At 37.3% G+C, this 16,315-nt stretch overlaps 1 pseudogene; it reads right to left on the bottom strand.

Annotated features, from left to right (window-relative positions):
• Window positions 1–14,671: 14,671 nt before the first annotated feature.
• Window positions 14,672–15,625, bottom strand: LOC147443713 (uncharacterized; annotated as a pseudogene).
• Window positions 15,626–16,315: the final 690 nt, after the last annotated feature.

Raw genomic sequence — 16,315 nt, 5'->3', positions numbered from 1 at the left:
GCGTGCAAAAGGACAAGCAGGTTTTCGTCGATGTCATAGCACCATTGATCATCTTGTCACTCTTCGTGTTCTCATGGAGGAAAGTTGGTTGAAAGACAAGTTGTTGTTTTGTGGACTTTAAGAAAGCGTTTGATATGATTCTGTGTAACAATTTGTGAAGAAGGATGAAAGAACTCCAAGTGCCAAGTGAATTTATGCTTAGGGTTTCTCGAATCTATGAGAAGGTGATTTGTCAATTGCGCATGGGAAGAGGAATTTCAAAATTTTTTGTAAGCACTATTGGGGTTAAACAAGGATGTCCGTTGTCACCAACTCTCTTTAGTCTATGAATCGATCAATTGGAATAAATAGTACTTGAATTTATGCAAGAAGAAGACATTAAAGAGGTCACTATTTTCAATGCGATAATCATGATTGTGTTGTATGCGAATGATGTAGTGCTTTTAGCACACACTTTAGAAGATGCACAAAAGCTTATGGTTGTCTTTGAGAACGTTTGCTTGCATAGTGGATTGATTGTAAATGAATGTAAAACAAAGGCTATGCTTGTAAAAACAACCATAAGGAGAAGCCATGCATTGTGAACAACAATGAGACACTTAAATTTGTTGAGAGCTTTAAGTACCTTGGCCTTGAGGTTACGTCCAATCAAAAGTGGCATGAATGTGCTATACGTTGTTTGGAAGCTGGAAAGAGAGAATATTATGCATTTGAGAACATGTGTAATGCGGGAAACATCAAGTGTTGGATTCTCAAGAAGTACCTTTTTGATGCATTGGTGACACCGGATCTTCTTTATGGAGTTGAAGTGTGAGACGGGAGCATCTCAAAGTCTACTTGGAAAGAGCTGAGAATGTCCAAAAGCTTTTTCTTAAAACCTTTCTCCAAGTTAAGACACAAACACCATATATGTTTCTATTTCTTGAGTCTGGATCTCTTTCAATTGAGGTTATGGGCATGGAAAGGGTTGTTGAGAACATGATAAAGATGCATCAAAACCCTTCACATCGACTTTCTACAATTGCGTGAGAAGCAAGCAAAAAGTTCAAAAGACGCATAAAAGCAAGATCTTGAGCACGGGATGGATGCAAGAAATAAAGAAGTGGTTTGGGAGATGGGATACATTACACTTGTTACATGATGCTTCAATTGACTCCCAAGTGCATAAAACTTTTCTACAACGCCAATGTATTACAACTTGGGAGAAATCTGGTGGGTCAAGCTTCATACATTACACCACTTCATATTGCCCTTGACTACAAAACCATGTCCTTCGCTGAAAGAGAAAACCGTACTCACACTTACATGCTTGAGACTATCCCCTTGTCGGTCAGCACTATCGCGGCCATTCGGCTTAGCTCCCATTTCCTTGGATGTGAAATAGGGCGTTAGGGCAATGGATAAGAGTCAAATTGATTTTGCACATTATGCTCACTCCAAGTTCGATAGTCTGATTACCACACACTACTAGAGTGTTGAGCTTTTGGTCACATCCGAACTTGCTTCTCTCACATTTTTAGCCATGGTTTAGAACTACACACTTTTCTCTCCCAACCACAGTATGAGCTTTCCATTGCGACTCTCATCATCACAATTTTGGAGCATCGAGTCACTTATCATCCATACACATACTATATCACATGTAACTTTGGAACAAGAAATTATTTTTGGTACATATTCAACCGCAGCAACGGCTTCCTACTGATCTAGGATCGACTCTTGATGTGAGCAAAGTATCACGTAGAGCACAATCACAACCACCCTCGTCTCTTTTACAACGTCGCCAAGAGTCGGTTGTGTCATTTACTCCTCCTCCGAGTAGACCTTCAACCATAGTTCCAAGTTGGCCAAGCTATGGTCAATCGTTCTATCGACCACTTTTAAATCTCGACTTGTATTGATTAATCCATATTAACTTATTCTCTATACAAAGACACACATGAACTTATTGGTTGGTCATACTATGTTTTAATTTTTGCACAATTTGCTACGTGTGTCACTATGTTTGTTTTTTTTTTCTTTGTAACTACGTTTAATTTGTGAAGCCAAGTCAATCGATGATGGTTAATCTTTTAGTGGGTTTTTTTTCTTTGTAATATTCTAAGTGAAAATATTACGGAGGACATGATGCGAATGACCTTTGAAGTAAAGACTCTTGAGATTTTTTTTTAAATAGCCAAAAGAACACTAGTTTCATTCATTCAATCATACGCATATCTCACTAATTAAGTATCTATTTTCTAAAGTTATTCCTTTAGTCTCTCTCATTCACATATTTACTATGCCTAAGAAAAATCACGGACATCGTGGACAGTGTGTTCAACCCCTCCTCGTGTTGACCCCATCAACAATATGCACGCCAATTATATTCTCAATAGTGTATATGCTATGAATAATGTATACACATCACAGAGTGCACACAACTACACGATCGCTCTTCGTGCAGTCAACGAGGCTACAATCTTATTTTCAACGCTATGAAAAACCTTGATTTCAATGCACAGTCAATCGAAGGGAATATCGATCAAGTTGTTGCAATAGCCAACAATGCAAGTATGATTTGGGGGGAACATGATTTTCGCATCCCACAGAAGTGTGATTCCTTCAAACGACGTGTGAAGGCTTGGATAGAAGTGTAGATGACATACATTTCTCTGTAGGAATAGCCTAATGGAGCCAAAAAAACAACAACAACAACAACTAGATCTTATCTTTCTTCGCTAATGTTAAAAAAATAAGGCCTTGACACTATATTAGCATATTGTACTTTTTTTTCTCTATATCTATCTTATTGTGGTTGTTGTTTTAAGTTCGTACTTTAAACCCTTTTATTACCAGTTTGTGGTTTTTTTATTGCAGTCTTTAAGTGTTGTTCAAAATAGAATTTCATTATTACAGAGTGTCAACCATTGAAATTGATTTGTTGCGAACGTTTTTTGTGTATGTATCATTGTTCGGTTGATGGCATGATGTTTGAAAAGAGTGTGTGTGCTCTGCTATGGGTATATTTTTCATGTTTGTATACAAATGTGCATGTTTATGAGTGCTCACAAGTTGGACAAAATAGAAGAACAATTATCACGTTGGTGGTTAATCTTGTTGCCTAACATATATCACAACATTTGAGAAGACAAGTCGCATGTATGAATGAGAGGATAGTGTGAGAGAGAGAGATTTATAAATTATAAATGTTTGAGAGGATAGTGTGAGAGAGAGAGATTTATAAATTATAAATGTTTGATCGAGAGAGCGAGAGCGAGATAGAGAAGCAGATGATGATGGAAAAGAAGAAGATTGGGTGGTATAATGATAGAACCATTTGCAACTTCTTTTTAATACACATACAAGCATCAACAGAGCACACACACACCCCTGAGAGAGAGAGAGAGAGAGAGAGAGAGAGAGAGAGAGAGAGAGAGAGAGAGAGAAGGAAAGAGGTTGAAGGAGGATCAAGATAGAGAGTAAAGTTGAGAAGAAAAAAAGAATCTTCTTGAAATCTACTCGTTGGATTTCAAAAAAGCGTTCGTCGACAGATGCTCGGCAAAAAATTACGTCTGTGATTTGAATGCAACAATAACATGTGAGAAATAGCCCTTGGTTTATGCAATGGGTGAGAAAACTACAATATGATAGTATATAAAACTCAAGACACAATGTAGAGAAGACCTATAGAATGATGGATATCTTTATTGAACACAAGATCTCTTGGATAATGATGACTAGTGTTAAATAGCATATATATAAACTAGAAGAGATTTTGTTAACTACTAGCATATGCAATCTATTAGCATTATATGCAAACTAGAAATGGTTGCACAATGTCAGGTATCTGTATGCACGCTTTTGTTGTCGTGTATGTTTGGTTAATTGCTGACTAGAAGTATCTCAATATGATGACTGTAAGTAGTGTTGTATGTAAGTAGCACCTCCATGTGTATGCTGCCTAACAAGTAGGTGAGTGTGGTGGTTGAATTTGATGAATCTGTTGTTAGAAAAAAGGACGTAGCTATGTAGATAATTGAGTAGTTTACTTAATGGAGAGAGATAATTTTCACACACGAGAGATTAAGAGAGAGAGAGAGAGAGAGAGAGAGAGAGAGAGAGAGAGAGAGAGAGAGAGCATGATATACGTGGTTCACCCTATGTGGACTACGTCCACGGGATAGCAGCCACTCAATGGCTTTAGTACTTCAAAACAAAAAGTAGATTACAAAGGGATTATACCCTTTTGGAGCTTCCATATTGCTTCACTCTCACCACCTCACATCAACTTCACAATGCACTAGAATGCTTCACAATCCATTTTTGTGTGTAGAAGAGGCCTCCTTTTATAGGCGAGAAGGGTTGTTCTCTCTCATGAGAGACAGCCGTGTGTAGCCGCCCTTGTGTTGACAAGGCCAACTTTGTGGATATATAGCACTAAAAAATGTATTTTAAAACTTCTCAAATAATTCAAGTAAAATTGGTCACTAATTAGCAGGACATAAAAGTGTCCCATTACCAACCTAATATTACCATAGCTCCACCATACCATCATCACAAGAGCTTGTTCCCACATTTTTGACAAGAGACAGTGTGGATTTGTATACTTTACCACCTTCTCTCAAGCCCATCAATATCTTTGCAGTGAAAGCTTCCAACAACTAAGATTAAAAAAAAGAAAACTGGGAAACATCAAAATTATGTAGACTAGTAGACTTTGAGCATTCCTTTATTTTATGATGAGCCTTCTCTTACTCAAATTCCTTCCCTCAAGGGAAGCTCCATCATGCTAACTGTAGCTCTATGCTTGAAGAAGAGCTCTTTTCCAAGAGCCTTATTGAATATATCAGCATCATTATCATTTGTGTTGCAATGATAGAGAACTATGTCTCCATTTTTCACTTTTTGAAGTGCTTTATAGCTTCAATGTGCTTTGTTATTTTATGCATGATTGGATGCTTTGTTAAAATTTCAGCGGAGCTATTGTCACAAGTAATTAAATTAGGCTCACTATCTCCATATAAGCTAAGTTCATGCAAATAGCTTCAACACAAGCACTCACACATGCTCAAAGGAGTATCAAGAACAAAATGGAGAGACCGCCCTCTCTGCACACACATGTGCATGTGCAAATTATCACAAACACACATAGAATGCATAAAGAAGGAGAAGGATCTCAATGGAGAGGGCAAGAGAATGACAAGGAGAGATCTCTTCTATTACCTCAAGTTCTCATACACTAAAAAGCCCACAAGCTATGGAATCTTTGATATCTTGTGTAGTCAAAAGGTCTCCTTACATTGTCTACAAAGCATACATATATACCTAGGCTTAGAATGAATTGTTCTGCTTCCCAAGGTGTCCAAGCACTCAATTTATCTTCTAATATACCTAGGAATCATTTTAATCTATGATAATTTTGGTAACCCACACTTTTGATGTTCATAATCTGTCCATCATAGCATGCATCTCAACGGTAGCTCCTCCATAGCTTTTTGGCCCATAATTAATCTCTACTCCTCTATCATGCTCCAATGAACTACTACACACCCATGCTTGACAGCTTTTGGGTCAATTTCTTGATTGGTCACCCATTTGGCAATACCGTTGATGGTTGTGAGCACACGTGAAAATATGTAAAATAACTACATAAGGTGACTTCTTTCTAGGTGACCATGTTAGGCATGTATACTATACATTGACTCCTTTGACTCGTAGTTGACCTCTCTTGGAATTCTATTTGGCTTGTGACACGATGAGGGTTTCATACACATGTACAAAACAGTGTTTTGAAATACCAAATATTCTTGTGGAACTTCTCCTGAAAGGCCTGCAAGCTATGCCAGTCATGCTTATGGAGTTCAATCCTTGCATTGAGAGGACACATGCATGTAGATTGGAATCCCCTTTGCAATATGATGCATTGTATTATGCCCTCAAACAAGTTGGGTAATTGTAAAAACCCCTACGGTTTTTGGTATTAGTAAGGACTTTGTGATGGATTATTGGGATAAACTATCTAATTTTCCCCTTGGTTAATGACATGCGATCCTCTCAAGAAGGGTATTGTCAACTTGATTCTTAAACAAATTTGTTTCTCCCCTATGCAACACTAGAGTTCCATAACTATGATTGGCATTGTGTATAAACATCTAGCCAAATTTGTGGCTCTCATGATATATCCTCTTTTTAGGAAAGTAGTGCATCATTGCAAGACTAGTTTTATTTGGGATAATTACATATTATGTAACATTTTTGTATTAAAACTAGGGGTTCAACATGCTAAGAAATGCAATCAAGAAATGGTAGTGCTTGAGGAAGATTTGCAAATGCTTCTGATAAAGCTTGTTGGGATTTCATTCGCCAAGTTCTTTAAAAACTTAGGTTTGGACCTAGATTTAGTAAATGCATGTACCTGCTAGGTCAAAACACTACCTCTAGATTTTTAGTTACTAAAAAATTATCTTCTAAGGTTAGCATTTGGAGATCTATGAGGCAAGGCTATCCGCTTAGCCCTCCTTTTTGTAGTAGCTACACATTCATTGTTTGTATTTCTAAAAATAAAGTTGGTCCCATAAGTTGCAACTAAGCGTCACTATTTGAAAGGCTACTTGGTCATCACTTGCTAGAAGCTTTTGCTGCCTCATTAAAAAAGAAAATCAAGTTGTAAAAATGTACATTATACAAAGAAGGATTGTGTATATAGGGGTAAATAAGGGGAATTCACTACACATGTGATGTGTCCTTAGTAATACTAGTGAATCCCCCGGGGATTGTCCGTCCTCCAAGTGTGACCTAGTAGGGGGACAACACTTTTCTCTCCCAAAATGGGCATTCACCCATCCTCTTCCACATTAGATATGAGTCCCTAAGTGGCATGGACCTGAGCCACATAGTATTGAACAAAAGAAACATATTGATCATGAGAAGGGGACAAATATAGAGTGTTTTATAACCTACTACCACAATGGAAGGAAACTAGTCTTGCTTGGTAGGCCTAGTTAATATGTGAAGAGCTTACTCAATCTACACTGCCTAGAATCCCATTAGTTTCCTATAAAGATTCTCGTAGAATCTTGAAGTTCGGATGTCCAACCTTCCGCTGTCATGTGCCCTATGTAGGCCTTGCTCCCCTCCCTCACTAAATGACACCTCAATGTTAGAGGGGATCTATGGTTGAAAATTAGCATCGCGTGTCAATGAAGATTACAATTTTTGATCTCAAATGTGAACTTGATGTAAACTAAGTGTAAACAAAGTAAATCAATAAATCTTCTTAGTGAGCGAAACTTGCAAGAAAAGGGGAATGAGAGAGATGAGAAAAACGGGGGGGGGGGGGGGGGGGGGGGGGGGGGACACCATGTAGACATCAAACTTGTTTCACTTAGATTAGTTTATTATGAAATCAATACATTAAAAAAATTAAAGTTTTTTTCAACTCATAAGCCAACTTTGTGGATATATAGCACTAAAAAATGTATTTTAAAACTTCTCAAATAATTCAAGTAAAATGGTCACTAATTAGTAGGACATAAGATTGTCCCATTACCAACCTATTATTACCATAGCTCCACCATACCATCATCATAAGAGCTTGTTCCCACATTGTTGACAAGAAATAGTACGGATTTGTATACTTTAACACCTTCTCTCAAGCCCATCAATATCTTTGGAGTGAAAGCTTCCAACTAAGATTAAAGTAAAGAAAATTGAGAAACATAAAAATTATGTAGACTAGAAAACTTTGAGCATTCCCTTATTCCATGATGAGCCTTCTCTTACTCAAATTCCTTCCCTCAAGGGAAGCTCTATCATGCTAAGTGTATCTCTATGCTTGAAGAAGAGCTCTTTTCCAAGAGCTTTATTGAATATATCAACAACATTGTCATTTGTGTTGCAATGATAGAGAACTATGTCTCCATTTTTCACTTTTTGAAGTGCTTTATAGCTTCAATGTGCTTTGTTATTTTATTCATGATTGGACGCTTTGTTGAAATTTCAGCGGAGCTATTGTCACAAGTAATTGAAGTAGGCTCTCTATCTCCGTATAAGCTAAGTTCGTGCAAACATCTCTTCAACCAAATAGCTTCAACACAAGCACTCACACATGCTCAAAGGAGTATCAAGAAAAAAATAGAGAGACCGCCCTCTCTACACACACATGTGCATGTGCAAATTATCACACACACATAGAATGTATAAAGAAGGAGAAGGATCTTAATGGAGAGGGCAAGAGAATAACAAAGAGAGATCTCTTCTATTACCTCAAGTTCTCATACACTAAAAAGCCCACAAGCTATGGAATCTTTGATATCTTGTGTAGTCAAAAGGTCCCCTCACATTGTCTACAAAGCATACATATATACCTAGGCTTAAAATGAATTATTCTGCTTCCCAAGGTGGCCAAGCACTCAATTTATCTTCTAAAATACCTAGGAATCATAGTAGGCAATGTAAGTAAAAGTTGGATCTCATTAATGAGCTCGTATTACAACTCAAACATCCGCATTACACATTGGGAATATTAATCTATGATAATTTTGGTAACCCACACTTTTGATGTTCATAATCCGTCCATCATAGCATGCATCTCAACGGTAGATCCTCCATAACTTCTTGGCCCATAATTAATCTATACTCCTCTATCGTGCTCCAATGAACTACTACACACCCATGCTTCGTCCATCATAGTATGCATCTCAACGGTAGCTCCTCCATAACTTCTTGGCCCATAATTAATCTATACTCCTCTACCGTGCTCCAATGAGCTAATACACACCCATGCTTGATAGATTTTGGGTCAATTTCTCGATTGCTCACCCATTTGGCAATACCGTCAATGCATATGAGCACATGTTAGTAGCAAGATAACCTATGTAACATTTTCCAAGAGTTTTATTGTAAAAACACTTATTCTTTTGATAAATCGAGAATATTGTAACTCCTATTTTCCAGGTGGATATTGTAATCAATGAGCCGAGGCTATAAGCTTCTATATTGTATCAACTTATCCTTAGTTAGAGCTCCCAGATTGTTAGTTTTTGACCAAAGAAACCTTGGCTAAGGTATAAAAGCCAATTTTTGTAAGTTATTTTAATGTTTTGAATAATAGAGATGCAACGTGAGCTAACGACGCTCACTTCTCTCCTTCTTGTGCTTCCTACTGCCTTCCCGGTTGTCACATTGCAGTGCTGTCTATTGCATTACAACCGTAGGTAAGAGCTCTACGCATTGACGTGGACATATCATGGTAATTTGTAGATTTTGGCATCATTGATCCGCAGCTTAATTTCATCATAAGTAGGAATTTAAGCTAGGAAATCACAAAGTAAGCATAGGCGAGATATTGGGGCATCATTGCTAAGCATTTAGATGCATTTGGGGTCAAAAATGACTAGGTAAAAAACTCACTCCTGTTAATAATCGTGATTTTTGTACTTCATTAAGAGTGAGATTTGAGACCATAAGCATGTGTGCTTAGCTATTATTTACATGTCTTAGAAGTTTCATAACACTCGGATGTCATTTGATACTGTAACGGTCATGTTTTGTTTGTTGATTAGCGATTAGCTTTTGATGACTTAGGTCATTTGAGTGTAGCTTGTGTTAGATGCGAGTTGTCTCCAAAACATTAACACCCTCTTGTAGCCTCTATGCACTAGTCACGTCAGCTTCGTCCCATGGATTGACAATTATGTTTGTGGTTCCCGCTATGGCTGCAATAAGATAGGAGTGAGGTTAGAAACCCATCCCACATTTGGCGTCATTGCCAGGATGAATAGACCTAAACTAGGATAAAACAAGAGCATCTTGTGTAGTTGTCCTTTATCTTTCTCTAGGATCACCTAGCGTTAAAGCTTTCTCTTTAAAACCTCATAGTTTAAGAGTGTCGTCTTTTTCTGTGTAGAGGTAGCTTGGAAGTAGATTGTACTTGATAAGTACCTTGTAGGCTTGTAGGATTAGATTAGGATTTTAAAAATGATTGATGAACGAAACAAGTCTTAAGATCAAGGCTTAGAAAACCATAAAAAACAAGTGTTTGTGGACACCTTCCACAACCCAATTGCTGTAGAACCTAAGAGTAGGGTAAGTAGAATCCGAAGTGGGATCTCAAAGCATTGCTCACTCCAAAAGAGTCAATTTTGAGTTTTTTTTGTGAAGTTGCAAAATTTCAGGTTTACAGCTTGAAACAACACCAAAAGACTGTCAACCATTGAATCCGGCTGGAGATTATGCTCTCAAAGTTGTATGAACCAGTGGGTAAGCTTAAAGATGCAATTGAGGTAAATTTTCAAGAATTTGCAAAAACTCAGATTATTTACTTTTTCTTGAGATTTTAGGCCAAATGAAGTTTTGACTTGACTCAGAGGCTTAAAACAGGTCATAAAAAGACTGTCCATTTAAAAATTTGCAAAAAGTGTTCATTTTATGTCAAAAGTAAATAATCACGATTATTTACTTTCAACTCAAATTGACCAAGGTTGATACCAGAGACTCTATGCATGATTAACAACATCTTTTCTGAAGGCTCATAGAATTTAGATCACAAAATAGACCGAAACTTTGATAAAAACTGAAATCTGTACTGATTGTCAAGAAATTGAGTTTGACTTGGAAAATCTTGCTGAAATTTATTAAAACTTGACTCAAAAGCTTAGTTTGAAGTGTTGAACATGTGTATATGCTCAGATGACCAAAAAGATGTAAAATTTTTTCAAAAGTAAATAATCATGATTATTTACTTTTGTCCTAAACTTTTTATATCAACCAAGCATACCACCAGTTTCATCATGTTGTATTGATCATACATATAAATTTGGTAAGATTTGAATCTATCAAGTGAAAATTGTGGCCATATTTGTAAAGTTAGTCTGTAGACACAAAAATGTTGACAAATTGAGCAACATTTATCCAAACTTAGTGAAATTTTGCTAGGGATCTTAAGTTGAGTTTCTTAACCAGTTTGTATCAACATTTTGGCAAAAAATTGCAAAAAGATGCTAGAACTAAATAATCGCGATTAGCTATATCTGCTTCAGAATTGAACATTTTTGCACAATTGAGTATACCACAAGGTCAAGCATATCAAGTAAGCTCCATAAATCAAATTTGGTGAAATTTTGATCACAAAAGAAAGATTCTCAAAAACTGAGTCTGCGGACACTAAACAATTGATAACTTGGACAAATCTTGTTTTAACTCAATGAAACTTGTCCAGAGACCACAACAAGGTGATAACCTGGCAAAAAAAGCCTAAAAGGAGTAAAAACTGAGAAAAGTAAATAATCATAATTATTTACTACTGAGACCCAGAGACAAGATTTTGAACTTTTGAGCTTCTACAGGGTTAAAACAACATAATACAAGGCCACAGGTCAAGTTTGGGTTCCATCGGGTCCAAATCAGTACATGTTAGCTTAGTTTCCAGATTACAGATCAGTACTTTAGCTCTTTGCAAGGATAAGATTTGGAAGTCTCATTTGCTGACTCACTTAGCTCAGATAGAAGTGATATATACATACCAATCACACTAGTTAGAAAAAATTGTACGGTTTGAGAGAAAATTGCTAACTTGGTTAAAACTGACACAAGAATCAGGTTGCAAAAAAAGAGTTGAGAGCTTGGCAGAAGTTGAATTCGAGTCAAGTGAAAAAACGGATAACAATTCAATCAACCGGTAAGTACTCTATCCAGGACTTCACAAGTCCATATGAACCTTAGATCCGGTCGTATACTAGCAAATCAAGGCATATTGGGAGAGACCGCTAGTAGGGTATCCACCAAAGAGAGCGTGAATCAAGGAGATCACTTGGGCACTATCTTTAAGGAGTCTCAGACTCCTATTCCGACTCAACATCTGAAATATCTTCCTATTCGACTCATTCAAGAACCAGAACGACAGTGCGATATAAGCACATACTCACTTTTTATAAGACTAATGTCCATGAAGCTTAGGTTTACCTGGATCCTAATGAAGAGTATGCCATTCGCATTGATGACCATGACATAGAGTTTGAAGAGGAAATAAGGAAAAACAAAAAAAAAAAAAATCCAAGGACTAGAAACTGCCATAATTGTGGTGTAGATGATCATTGAAAACATGAATGCCCAAAACCTGACACGAACATTAAGCCAATTGAAGCTTTTTGTGTACAATGTTGCAAAAAGGGTGGACACTTCCCTGAAGGCTGTCCAAAAAATCCGTTAAACAAGGGAAAAGCATTGGTGAATATAGTCCAAGTGATACATAGTAGCTCTTTAGAGAGTGAACCTATTGTTCCAATCAAGGTGATCACTAAAGCCCACGCTAAGAAAAAGAATCATAACTCCTCTGATGAATCATAGAATATTAAAATTTCCTCTCAAAAGACCAAGAAAAGAAGAAGTTAAAGGTATGAGATGAGAAAACAGAAACAAAAGAATGAAATTGAGGAAAAAGACAAGAAACTATTCTAGGAAAAATTGAAAGAAACTGGGAGTGAAATCAAAGACGACTCAAAAAGGGTTGTTTGTTAATCTAAGGATTAAGGAATAGTCCAATAGTTATTTGACACATATACAAAAGTATGGCACTCTTGTCTCCTCTATTTTGGGTTTTGGTGGTCCTATTTTGACGCAGTACCGCTAAATGTCTTAATCATAAGGCTGAAACTGCTATATTTAGGTGCTTTCAGAGAGAGAGCTCATTAAAGTTGCAGCCCAAAGTAATGAAGTCTCATCTTTTATTCTATCTTATATTTCACAAAAGCGTTGTCAAAAGATACGAAATCTATGTCAGAAGGCTCTCAAAACAAGGCCATTAATGACAAATCACCTACTTTTTTCAAACGTATACCTTTTTCACTCTCTCTCTATTTTGTGAGAGGTTTAAGTCTTTCCATCTCTATATTTTCTTTCTTCTTCTCTAATCTCTGAGTTTCCATGGCGTCTTTTGCATGTCGCCCTTCACATAAGATAACTTCTTGTGACTTTCATAAAGTTAGAGAGGATGGTCTTTGGAAGCCCATATCTTTTCGTGTGAATGACTGGGTAACAATGCTTCCTTCATGCAAAGGTGTACACAGCGTGAAGAGAACTAAACATGATAAAGTAAAAAACCATTGGAAAGGTGGTGTTCTTGCTTTCAAAGTGACCGACAATGGCTAGCTAGCTAAGGTTCAACATGTGTACATGGCCATGGATATGGTGTTAGAGTGGGAAGAACATCCCACACTGCATTCTTACTGTAAGTAAAAAAAAAAACTTCTATTTGATACAATGAATTTTTCATTCTCCCATTGTTTTTCTCATTTTTTTATTCCATTCTAGATATATTTCCTTCAACAGCTATGGAATGGCAGCCTGTGGAGAGTCTAAGTGGGACGTTCAAAGCAATGCATAAAGGGATTGTAGATGCTATGTATACTGACAAGCCACCTTCCTTTTACAAAACAATGGATTCTTTTGTCTATTTTGCAGAATACAAAGTTCCATCACGAGAAGAACTACATCAGTTACCCGTTCGCACCATAAGTTCACTTGACTGGGAAGCCTGATTCATGTACTATATCAAGCTTCAAATCCAAGATCAAAGAAGACATCCTTAAAGCTATGTCTCTGGGAAGGATATCAAGAAGGATTAAATTTTAATGGTTCTTGCCTATATATGTCTTTGTGGCATGTTTCAAAACAGTGGACTTGCAGAGGACAAAGACGATGTGGCTTAATAGAAGACTTTCTATGAATGAACTGGATAATGTACTTGGAGACAGATGGAGCAACATAGAAACTTGCCATATTGGTGATAATATTAGTTGTAGAGTAAGCCCAAATTCTATGTCTATCTCATATCAACTATGTCGTCAATCATTAGTTCTGGGCTACGACTATAGGAGATGGAGAAGCAAATTAGGTAGCTGGGTTCCTCTCGACTCTGAGAAAAATTTTCCAGAGTTTGAACTAAAGGTCACAGTCCATCCACACACCGAGTATAGAAGCCTTATAGTAACAACAAATTGGAGACTACATGATGTTAGAGAATCTCTTGAGTTTCTTGATGAAACATATCCTGAGTATAGATTCAAAGTGGATGAAATTATGGTGAGCACAAGGATGGAGAATTCAACCTCTTGCATCACATGCCTTCCCCCAAAAAGAGTTGTATTTGAGCCACTTGCAAGGACCTGAAAAAACAAGTTCAATATATTGTAATCATTGCATTTTGCAAATATATTTATCTTTTCTCTACCTTATTGTGATCATTATTTATGTTTTTTTAAACTTACATGACACCATGATACACATTTAAGAATCGATAGTTGGTATTGAGTATTTGAAGTACAAAATAATGAATCACCAAAGGGTATATATATGTTCATATGGACATATATATATGTTCATATGGACAAAATGAACAAAAGTGTACATAGCTTTTGTGGAGTAATCAATCATGAAACTCCACTTTTCTTTTTGCCTGAGAGGATTCTGCATCCTCAGAGACCCTTTTTCTTTTGTGTTCAGAAGGGGGTGAAAGTTCATATGAGTGGGTGGTGGTGGTGACTTGGGCTCCTCAAGGCTTCGCACGGGGGACTTGGCAGGGATTGGTGCTTTGGGCTCCTAAGGAGTGGCTGGCTTAGGTGACTTGGAAACCTTCTTTGGCAACATGAATGGTAGCTTGAAAGGTGAGCTAGGTGCCTCCCCCTTACTGTTCTTAGATGTACAACGCTTTTGAACCTTGAATTTCAATGGTGAGTGGAATGGATGGCCCTTTGTATCTGCTCTTTTTTTTGCAAGGCTCTTCTTCTTGGTGGGACTCTTCCCCTTGGCAGGGATCTTCTTCTTGGTGGGACTCTTCCTCTTAGCAGGACTCTTCTTGTCATGGCGCTTCTTTGTAGGACTCTTCTTCTTGTGATCCTTTTTCTTTGTATGGATACTCTTTGCAGGAATTTTCTTCTTGTGATCCACTTTCTTTGCATCAAAACCCTTGGTGGCTCTACCTTTCTTTGGTGGCAAAGGAGATTCTGGATAATTTGGGTTTATTGATCTTTCCAAAACCATAGAAATAGCCTTCTCTCTCACCCACGTGACCCAAGACTCTGGATAGTCATGCAACTGAAACAAATAGAAAAAGGAATTAAAGGGCACGAGTACATACATACATAGTTAAGAAATCAAAATAAATCAATGGCACATGAGATACACACTTACAGTGAGTGTAGTCATCCTGTACCTTGACTCAAGATATCTCCATGCATTGGCAAGCACCCTCCATCCACAAGATGTTAAGTCTGTTTGTAAAGGCACTTTTTGATTGTAGTACTTGAAACCTTCTATATTTTAATCCTTATTTGTGGTACTCAGGTGACCAACAATAAGTTTGGCAGCACTGCAAGAAGACATCAATCAAATTGCTACTAATAGAAAACAATGGGCCATCAAGCATAGATCATACGTCATACTTACAATTTACTTCTCCCATGGATACTTGACAATGAGTTCATAAATATAATATCTTTCTCAAAAAGATTGAAGATAATAAGAATCCAATGTCCTCTACAAAAAATAATAATTAGCTAGGAATACCACAAAATGTTAAAAATAACATGTTAGGAGTTAAGATTTACCCTTCAACATAAGGATATATTATGTAAATGCAGGTCAGCATGTTAAAATCTCCAAAAAAACTTGAAAGGCTTCCTTGCTTGTTAAAAAGGCACTGTGTCACTAAAGGGTCAAGTATGGAAATTTGCATAGCTATAGCCTTTGGAAGATCCCTCATAAGACACCTGAAAAAGAAACCCCTCCCCCCCAATGAGGCCCTTGTGCCTGCACATGCACTAAAAATTAGCAAAGGGGCAACACATACCTGAGACAGATAAAGAGCACAGTGTCACCAAGCTCAATGTTGGGGTTTACAAGCATACTTGTGTCTTGAGGGAATATGTCCAAGTACACCTCATCATCTCCAAACAAGGAGACATCCACCACCATTTGGCCTGTAACTTTTTCATAAAGGAGAGAGTTGGATGCTCTTAAAATTTTTCCTTGATCTTTAAGTATAGCGTCCTCTGATATCATGTCTTGCTCCCTCTCAACCTCCTTTCCTGCTTTGATATCCTGGGCCTTTCTTGTCTCATGCTCATGTGTAACATCCTCAATGACAACCCCTGAATCTTTCTGCTGCCTGGAAGGAGGGATATTTAAAATTTGAAAGGCTTTAAGATCCTCACTAGGAATAATCTCAAGAGCCTTATCAAACTTGTACCTCAGCCTTGACACAAGCACAAAATCTTTGCTCATAAGTGTGACCCTATGAGCAAATGCAGCTGCAATGTAGCTATCATTCATAAAGTCT

The sequence above is a fragment of the Adiantum capillus-veneris genome, chromosome 13 (assembly GCF_014529385.1).
Source record: "Adiantum capillus-veneris isolate H3 chromosome 13, ASM1452938v2, whole genome shotgun sequence".
Lineage (NCBI taxonomy): Eukaryota > Viridiplantae > Streptophyta > Polypodiopsida > Polypodiales > Pteridaceae > Adiantum > Adiantum capillus-veneris.
Note: the sequence above shows the minus strand (reverse complement) of the source record. Positions and strands in the feature narration are given on the sequence as shown.